The sequence below is a fragment of the Panthera uncia genome (genome assembly GCF_023721935.1).
Source record: "Panthera uncia isolate 11264 chromosome A1 unlocalized genomic scaffold, Puncia_PCG_1.0 HiC_scaffold_17, whole genome shotgun sequence".
In the NCBI taxonomy this organism is placed as follows: Eukaryota; Metazoa; Chordata; class Mammalia; order Carnivora; family Felidae; genus Panthera; species Panthera uncia.
The window spans coordinates 53,525,924-53,534,573 of NW_026057577.1; positions in this window are offsets into that span (position 1 = coordinate 53,525,924).

An 8,650-nucleotide genomic window follows, 5' to 3' on the forward strand; every position below is an offset into this window, starting at 1 on the left:
AAGCACATTCTGTGATGTGTCACAAGGAGACACTTCCCATAGTGCGTCTTTTGCCCTCAGTTCTTTTTTTTTCTTTTGTAATCTTAAATCAATTTTATTTAATATAGAGTGTTTTATTAGTTTCAGGTAGAAGTACGATGAGTCAACAATTCTCTGTGTTACTCAGTGCTCATCCTGATAAGTGCACTCTTAATCCCCTTCACCTATTTTTCCCTTGGACCTACCTCCCCTCTGGCAACCACCAGTTGTCTATATTTAAGAGTCTGTTTTGTTTCTTTCTTCTTTTTTTATTTGTTCGTTTGTTTTTTCAAATTCCACATGTAAGTGAAATCCTATGGTATTTGTGTTTCTCCGACTGACCTACTGCGCTTAGCACTCCATCCTCTAGGTCCATCCATGTTGTTGCAAATGGGAAGAACTCATTTTTAAAAAATTTAAAATTCCAGTGTACTTAACATATGTTGTTATATTAGTTTCAGGTGCATGAGATAGTGATTCACCAGTTCCATGTATGGAAGTGCCCTCAGTTCTTGATTTTGATCAGATGAAATATTCTTTGCAAGCATCAAAATTCAGCTCTTGCCTGCCCACCCCCTTCCTTTTTACCCAAGGTGTTTCCAGATTGCAGTTCCTGGTAGGGTGGATATATCTCTCTTCTTGTTTCCCTGTATTTTCCATCTTGCCCCTTTTCTGCTTCAATTAAAGTGTTAGTTGCTTTGTTCTTCTAGCCCTTCCTCCTCTTGCCATTGCCATCACTCCCCAGCCCGTTGCTGCTGCTGTTTTCTCCTTTCCCTCCCCACTGAGCCCTCATCCTTTTCTCTTCGTTCATTGCCTCCCACACCCTCTTCTGGAGCTAGGGCTATATGGGGTTTTTGGGTGCTCTTTCCTCATTGCCCTGTGCCCTCAGTTTCTGTGGCCTCATGTTTGCCATGCTGCGGCTTGGCCGGCTTTTACCTGCACTTGTTCCCATTCAAGCAGGAGAAGAGTAAAGAGGAGAGGCATGGGTCCTGGACTCATGGTGTGTACTTTGACAGAGGGGATGAGAATGGAGGAAGAGAAGAGGCAAGAGCATGAGGAGAGATGGATGTTGTGCAGTGAGCTTTGGGGAACTTGGACAGCGTTGATTGATTCTGCTTCTGACTCGTTTCCATAAAAGCCTTTCTTTCCGAGTTCCTGGAGGAGGAGCACGGGGTGAGGTAGTAAATCTTCCAACTAGTGGCTTGGAGCACGTGAAAAGCATTGGATGGAGGGTGAAGACCTGGGCCCCTGCCCTGGGTCTGCAATGTGGTGGGACCCGGAACAAGGCACCTGCTGGTACGGCGTTCAGTTTCCTCACCTTGAAGTCAGATATTTATCAGATGAGCTCTGAGGCTTCTTAGAGCCCTGTATTTTGTAAATTTCTGAATCCTTACTTCTCTGCGCAGGCATTCCTCATTCTTGTATCTTTGTGCTAGTCATTACTTGGTAGGACAATCAGTACTGTTGTTTAAGAATGACCTCTGTGTGTGTGTGTGCATGTGTGTGCGTTTGCGTGTCGTTGGTAGAGAGTAGAATTTGTGTTCTGGCACAGATGCTGGTCAGATGAGGAGGAGAAAGGGCACTGTTCCATTCTTTTGTACCCTCATAAGGAGGGACTTCCTGTGGAATGCTGGACCTACGTGTTCTACCCTGAAATAAGAATACAGACCGTTGTGTCCCTGTTATTTGCCCAGGAGTTATCAATTCACGGAAACTTAGGGTTCTTTGTATCGCTGATAGTCTTGGTTTTGGTTTGGCACATTCAGTGCTGTCTGTGGACCCACACTGACTTTCACATGAGACCTGGTTTGTCATACATTTGTAGACCTCAAGCATTGAAAAATAACCAAATGATATTATTGTCTGCTTAAGTTCAACCCACATCTTCGGCTCAGGTCATGATCTCATGGTTCGTGGGTTTGAGCCCCACGTCAGGCTCTGTGCCGACACCTCAGAGCCTGGAGCCTGCTTCGGATTAATTGTCTCCCTCTCTCTCTCTCTGCCCCTCCCCTGTGCACATTCTCTCTCTCTCTCTCTCTTTCTCTCAAATAAACTTAAAAAAATTTTCAGAGCCTGGAGCCTGTTTCGGATTCTGTGTCTCCCTCTCTCTCTGCCCCTCACCTGTGCACATTCTCTCTCTCTTTCTCTCAAAAGTAAATAAAAAAAAAAATTTCTTTTTTTAAGTCACCTGGGGGCGGGGGGCACCTGGGTGGCTCAGTCACTTAAGTGTCCGACTTCGGCTCAGGTCATGATCTCACAGTTCATGAGTTTGAGCCCCGCATCGGGCTCTGTGCTGACAGCTCAGAGCCTGGAGCCTGCTTTGGATTCTGTGTCTCCCTCTCTCTCTGCCCCTTCCCTGCTCATGCTGTCTCTTTCTCTCTCTCAAAAATAAATAAACCACAAAAAAAAAAAAATTAAAGTTCCCCATAATACTTTGGGAAGAAAAGTGTTTTCCTTTGGGGGGAAAAAGTTTTCCTTTGAGGAAAAAAAATGGTTTTCCTTCAGGAAAAAAGTTTTAATGTCGTCTGTTTAGTGTCTGTAAGGCCCCTCTGACTCTAGGATCCCCTCTGGTGGTCTATATTGGAAGATCAAGTTCCCCCACCCTCATTTTCTTTTTTCTTTTTTTCTTTTTTTTTCTATTTTTAAAGGTTTATCTATTTTTGAGAGAGAGAGAGAGAGAGAGTGAGAGAGAGAGAGAGAATGCTAGCTCACCACCTATGAGTGGGGAAGGTGCACAGAGAGGGAGACAGAGAATCCCAAGTAGGCTCTGCACTGTCAGCACAGAGCTCGACAAGGTTCTTGAACTCACGAACCAGGAGATCATGACCTGAGCTGAAGTCGGACACTTAACCGACTGAGCCACCCAGGCGCCTTATGGGGAACTTTAATATACAAAATGGACATAACTTCTTTATTATAAATGTATTCTTCAAATATAAATATATTAAATTTATTAATTCACTGAGAACAGTGACTTAGCCTGGCAGTTCAGGTCCTTTCCAGTGTATTAAAATTTGGTAATTAATACATTTAAGCGAATGAAAGGTTTTTAGATTTAAAAATAATTAGAAACCTACTTTCCACAGTGAAATTTAAATGGGATGCTTGTGAACTCTCACCGTGTCTGTTAGTCTCTGTTAGAATCCATAGTTCCCTGATCTTCGTTTGAAAACCACTAAGGTAGAGAATGAAAATGAATTAACCATCAACCCAAGGAGCTAGGAAACTGAACCAAAAGAATAAGGGAGCGATTAGATTTTTTTTTTTTTTTTTAATTTGAGGGAGGGGAGGGGCAGAGACGGAGAGAGAGAATCTTAAACACGCTGAGTGTGGGGCCAGATGGGGGATTCAATCCCATAGCCCTGGGATCATGACCTAAACCAAAGTCAAGAGTTGAGAGCTCAACTGACTGAGCCACCCAGGCCACACCAAGTGAGAGATTAATTTAAACACACACACACACACACACACACACACACACACACACACCCCAAAATACCACTTGTCTAGACCCACATATTCTTTTCATACTAAAGCTATTAATCTAGAATTCTATACCAGGTAGCATAGATTCTAGATGTGCAAGACTAGATCAGTCCTTATTTGGCTCTGTCCTCTATTACAATGCATAAAGAAGCAAAACAAAAACAAACAAGCCCTGTGTTCTGGTTGTGCTTATTCCTTAAGCTAATGCAATCTTTGTCATCTTTGGACATCTGTGATCCTGACAAGGCTCTCACTGTAGAACTGAACTCTGTGCCCTGTCCTTCCCTCCATTGTTCTGTGCTTTCCCCCTTGGGGCCTGCAGAACATGTCAGAGCCCCTGTCTGCATGATAGACCCTCAGATATTTGTAACAGTGAACATTTAACCATGATTCTTCTCTTCTTTGGCAAAACAGTCCCAGTTCCTTCAATTGTTCTTCATATGACAACATGGTTTCTCTGTCCCTTTGGCATCCTTGTCCTTTTCCTCTGAATGTATTGTCAGTTTTGTCTATATTTAAGTATTCCATGGCCCACGTATGTCTGATGGAGAGCAGAGCCAGACCATACCCATTTAGTGGAGTTAATAGATTTTCATCCATGCAGGGTAGGGTAGAGTTAGCATTTTTGGGTGGTGGTCTCAGTGATAAGTCATGCTTAGTTAATTAGTGAAAATCCTAATACACGTCCAGTTAAACTGCAATTTACTTCATTATTTTTTTTATTTTTTTAATGTTTATTTCTGAGAGAGCAAACACAACTGCGAGAGGGGTAGAGAGAGAGAGAGAGAGAGAGAGAGAGAGAGACACACACACACACACACACACACACACACACACACACCCAGAATCCGAAGCAGGTTCCAGGCTCTGAGCTGTCAGCACAGAGCCGGACACGGGGCTTGGAACCATGAACCATGGGATCATGACCTGAGCCATAGTCGGATGCTTAGCCGACTGAGCCACCTAGGCATCCCTCCTTTATTTCTTGTTTATGCACTGGCTTGTTTTGGAACCAAGCACAGGACCTTTCTTCCTCAAGAATTACTGGGATGATACAAGAGTAGATGTTACAACTAGAATTTTCTTACACCTAAGCCAGTACATTTTCTGCTATGGTCTGCTTGAAGTGTCATAAATTATTCAGTTTCTAGGAATGCTTTGTTTTCATACATCTGTGAGTAAGTCGGTCTTTTTTTATTCTATTTTTTATTAAAAAATTTTTTTTAATGTTTATTTTTGGGAGGTGGGGGAGTAGCAGAGAGAGGGAGACACAGAATCTGAAGCAGGCTCCAGGCCCTGAACTATCAGCACAGAGCCTGACGTGAGGCTTGAACTCACAGAGAGATCATGACCTGAGCCGAAGTCAGATGCTTAAGTGACTGAACCACCCAGATGCCCCAAGTTAGTGATTTTAAAAGGAAGCAAACTAAGGAGGTTTTTAAAGCCTACTTTGGTTTTTTTCTTGAGGAATTTGGAGTAATTTACGGACCCCTGTCATGAATTTTGGTTTCTTACTCAATTTAGCTTTGATACAGAAACAAAGGCTATTTCACTTCTGTAGTGGTAAATCATTACATCAAGTGTGAAAGTCATGGAGAATTTTTGACTTGTGTGTTTATATTTACCTGACTTTATTGCAGAGGTGTGAAAAATGGGTGGCTTTTAAATATTAACATATGCATTTAATTTATGGTAAATATTCCTTTTAGTAAATAACTGTTAAGTATGTAATTCAGATCTTTTAAATACTTGACGGTTTTTTTGTCTTTGTGTTCTATCAGCTGCTGAGAGAGACATGGTGAAGTCTAACATTGTGATTATGGATTGGTCCAGCTCTTGGGCTTGTTAATTTCTTTTTTTTTTATACAGATTTAATGGTATGATAACCTACTTTTCAACTGAAGATGATACAGACTTCCTCTTTCCAAGTCTTACTATGTCTTTAAAAATCTACTTTTTCTGATACTATTTTGGCCATACTAGCTTTCTTTCAGTTGGTACATCTTTTTACCTTTTTTTTTTTTAATGTTTATTTATTTTTGAGAGAGAGAGAGCGTGAGCAAGGGAGGAGCAGAGAGCAGAGAGAGGGAGACACAGAATCCAAGGCAGGTTCCAGGCTCTGAGCTGTCAGCACAGAGCCTGACGTGGGACTTGAATTCATAAACCACAGGATCATGACCTGAGCCAAAGTCGGAAGCTTAACCGGCTGAGCCACCCAAGCGCACCTATCTTTTTACTTTTAAACTTTCTGTGTTATTTTTATTTTTGAGTTAAAAGATTCCCTTCTGACCGTGTTAGTTCTTATTTGGATCAGTTCATTTACACTTAATATACTTGCTGGTATATTTGGATTTATATCCTATAACCATCTATTTGACATACGTTTTTGTTTCTCCCATCTTTCTGATTAATAAAATATTTTTAATTGAGTTTTTATTTTATAACTTGTTAATTAATGTTTTTATACTAATGTTTACTTGCAACTTAAAACATGTATATTTGACATGAGCATAATAAGCTATTACTTTTAACATTTGCCCCAAACTGGTAGATACTTGAATTCCATTTACCTTTCACATTATTGTCGACAGACATAGTTCCACAAATATTATAAACACCGTGACATAGTTACTGTTTGGTGCATTAGATACTCATTATATCTACTATTTGGTATCTCCTTTTGGGTGTCTGTTTATGTTTTAGATCCTCTTATTTCTGCTTGAATAATTCCCTTTAGTATTTCTTTCAGTGCTGACCTGCTGGTGATGAATTCCTCAGAATTTGTCTGAAACATTTTAATTTCAGCTTCATTTTTAAGAATGTTTGACGGGCATAGAATTTTAGGACATCCATTATTTTCTTTCATCACTTGAAAGATACCATTCTGTTTTCTGACTTCCATAACTTGTCTGAGTGGTTCTCTTCTTTCTGGAATTTTAACGCATTTTGTCCTTTTTTCCATAGTTCTCTGATGCCTTTAAGAAAAGGACTTTGTGGGGTGCCAGGGTGGCTCAGCCGATTAAGCATCTGACTTTGGTTCAGGTCATGATCTCACGGTTTGTGAGTTTGAGCTCCACGTCGGGCTCTGTGCTGACAGCTCAGAGCCTGGAGCCTGCTTTGGATTCTGTGTCTCCCTCTCTCTCTGCCCCTTCCCCACTCACACTCTGTTTATGTCTCTCAAAATTGAATAAACATTAAAAAAAAAAAAGGCTTGAATTGGAAAATCTGTGGCTAAATATAAAGAACTTAAAAAAAAAAAAAAGAATAGGACTTTGTAATTTTTCTGTCTTTATTTTCTAGTTGTTGTCGGCAGGAATGCTGGCCCGCTGTGGACTGTTTCGTCCTGTCTGGAAATAGAAGCCATTCCTACTTGAAAGGCTCTTTCTGAAGAAATGTCTTAGAAGCCTTTGAAGTCATTTTGGTTTATCTTCCCCAAGAAAAAAATGATACTCTGATAGCCCCCTCAAATTTAACCAATTTGCATTCACCTATATTTTGTTGATTTAGTTTTGCTTTGTTATAAGAAATTTGAATGGTCTTGAGATTTTATACTACACAAAAGGTGGCTTGAACATGCTTTGAAGTCATTGGTTCCTAAACTTTTTGAACCATATGCTTCTGTACACTCAGAAGAATATCTAACTAAAAGAGTTTCTCCCCAGATGAATGCCTGAAACCCTGCATACATTTTGAGGTGCCTAAGGAGCATTGCTTTTCCCTCCCCTCTCCACTCCTCCTCTCCCTGTGGATTTCAGGGTGAGAATCATTGTGTTAAGTACATGAAACAGAGGTCGAGGTGAATGTAAAGGTGTAGTAAGTCACTAAATGCTTGAGCACTGCTGTTGGTATGGTCACATGTTGGGGAGAAAAGTGTGCTGGGCCTGGGATGGCAAGATGAGGATTTGGGTTTGTGGTTCTGCCACTCACTGGACCTCATAGTACCGGGGTTTTCATTTTGACAGTGGGAGTCATGGTAATCTTTCCTAGGACTTGCTGTGGGAATAAGATGAGAAAATACACAATAAAGCACTTTGTAAATCATGAAACACTGTGCGTATAAAAGATAATGTGTGTGTTTCGGGGCGCCTGGGTGGCTCAGCCGGTTAAGCGCCCGACTTCAGCTCAGGTCATGATCTCGCGGTCTGTGAGTTCGAGCCCCGAGTCGGGCTCTGTGCTGACAGCTCAGAGCCTGGAGCCTGTTTCAGATTCTGTGTCTCCCTCTCTCTCTGTCCCTCCCCTGTTCATGCTCTGTCTCTCTCTGTCTCAAAAATAAATAAACGTTTAAAAAAAATTAAAAAAAAAAGATAATATGTGTGTTTAGATGTGTCTAGATCTATAATATGTGCACACACATACAGGAAATAATTTCTGCATTTTCTCATGTCTGTTGAAAGAAGTGCTTAAACAGAGCAACGTAGAAGAGAAGGCTTAGTGCCTGTAGTAGTTTCTTTGGCATTGTGCTTGAAGAATGGAAAGCAGATGACCTAACTTGGAGCTTGGGGCAGAAATCAAGACACTCTATACTGTCCATCTGGTTCTGGAGTCTTGATCTAGTTAGTGGTAACTAGTTCCTGTACTTGTATTTACTTATGAAATTGGATAATACACTTGAGAAAATTTTCAAGAATCTCCAAACATATTTAACACTGCTCTTCAGAGAAGGTTCTATGCAGAATTATTTTTTGTTGTAAAGAAGACAGGTTTCAGATCAAATCAAGTATCAGATCGAATTTGATAATTGACTTAGGGCATTATGTTGATATTAGCATAATGGCTTTCATTGACATATATTAGTAAACTTTCAGTACAGTATTTGGTATCTTAGTTAACATGTACCCTTATTGTAGTTGCATCATAAAAATTACTCTAGGGGCGCCTGGGTGGCTCGTTGGTTAAGCGTCCGACTTCGGCTCACGTCATGATCTCACGGTCTGTGGGTTCGAGCCCTGCATCGGGCTCTGTGCTGACAGCTCAGAGCCTGGAGCCTGCTTCCGATTCTGTGTCTCCCTCTCTCTCTGGCCCTCCCCTGCTCATGTTCTGTCTCTCTCTGTCGCAAAAATAAATAAAAACATTAAAAAAAATTTAAAAAAATAAAAATAAAAATTACTCTATATAAAGACTATGCAGAATACCTTGAAAAACAGTA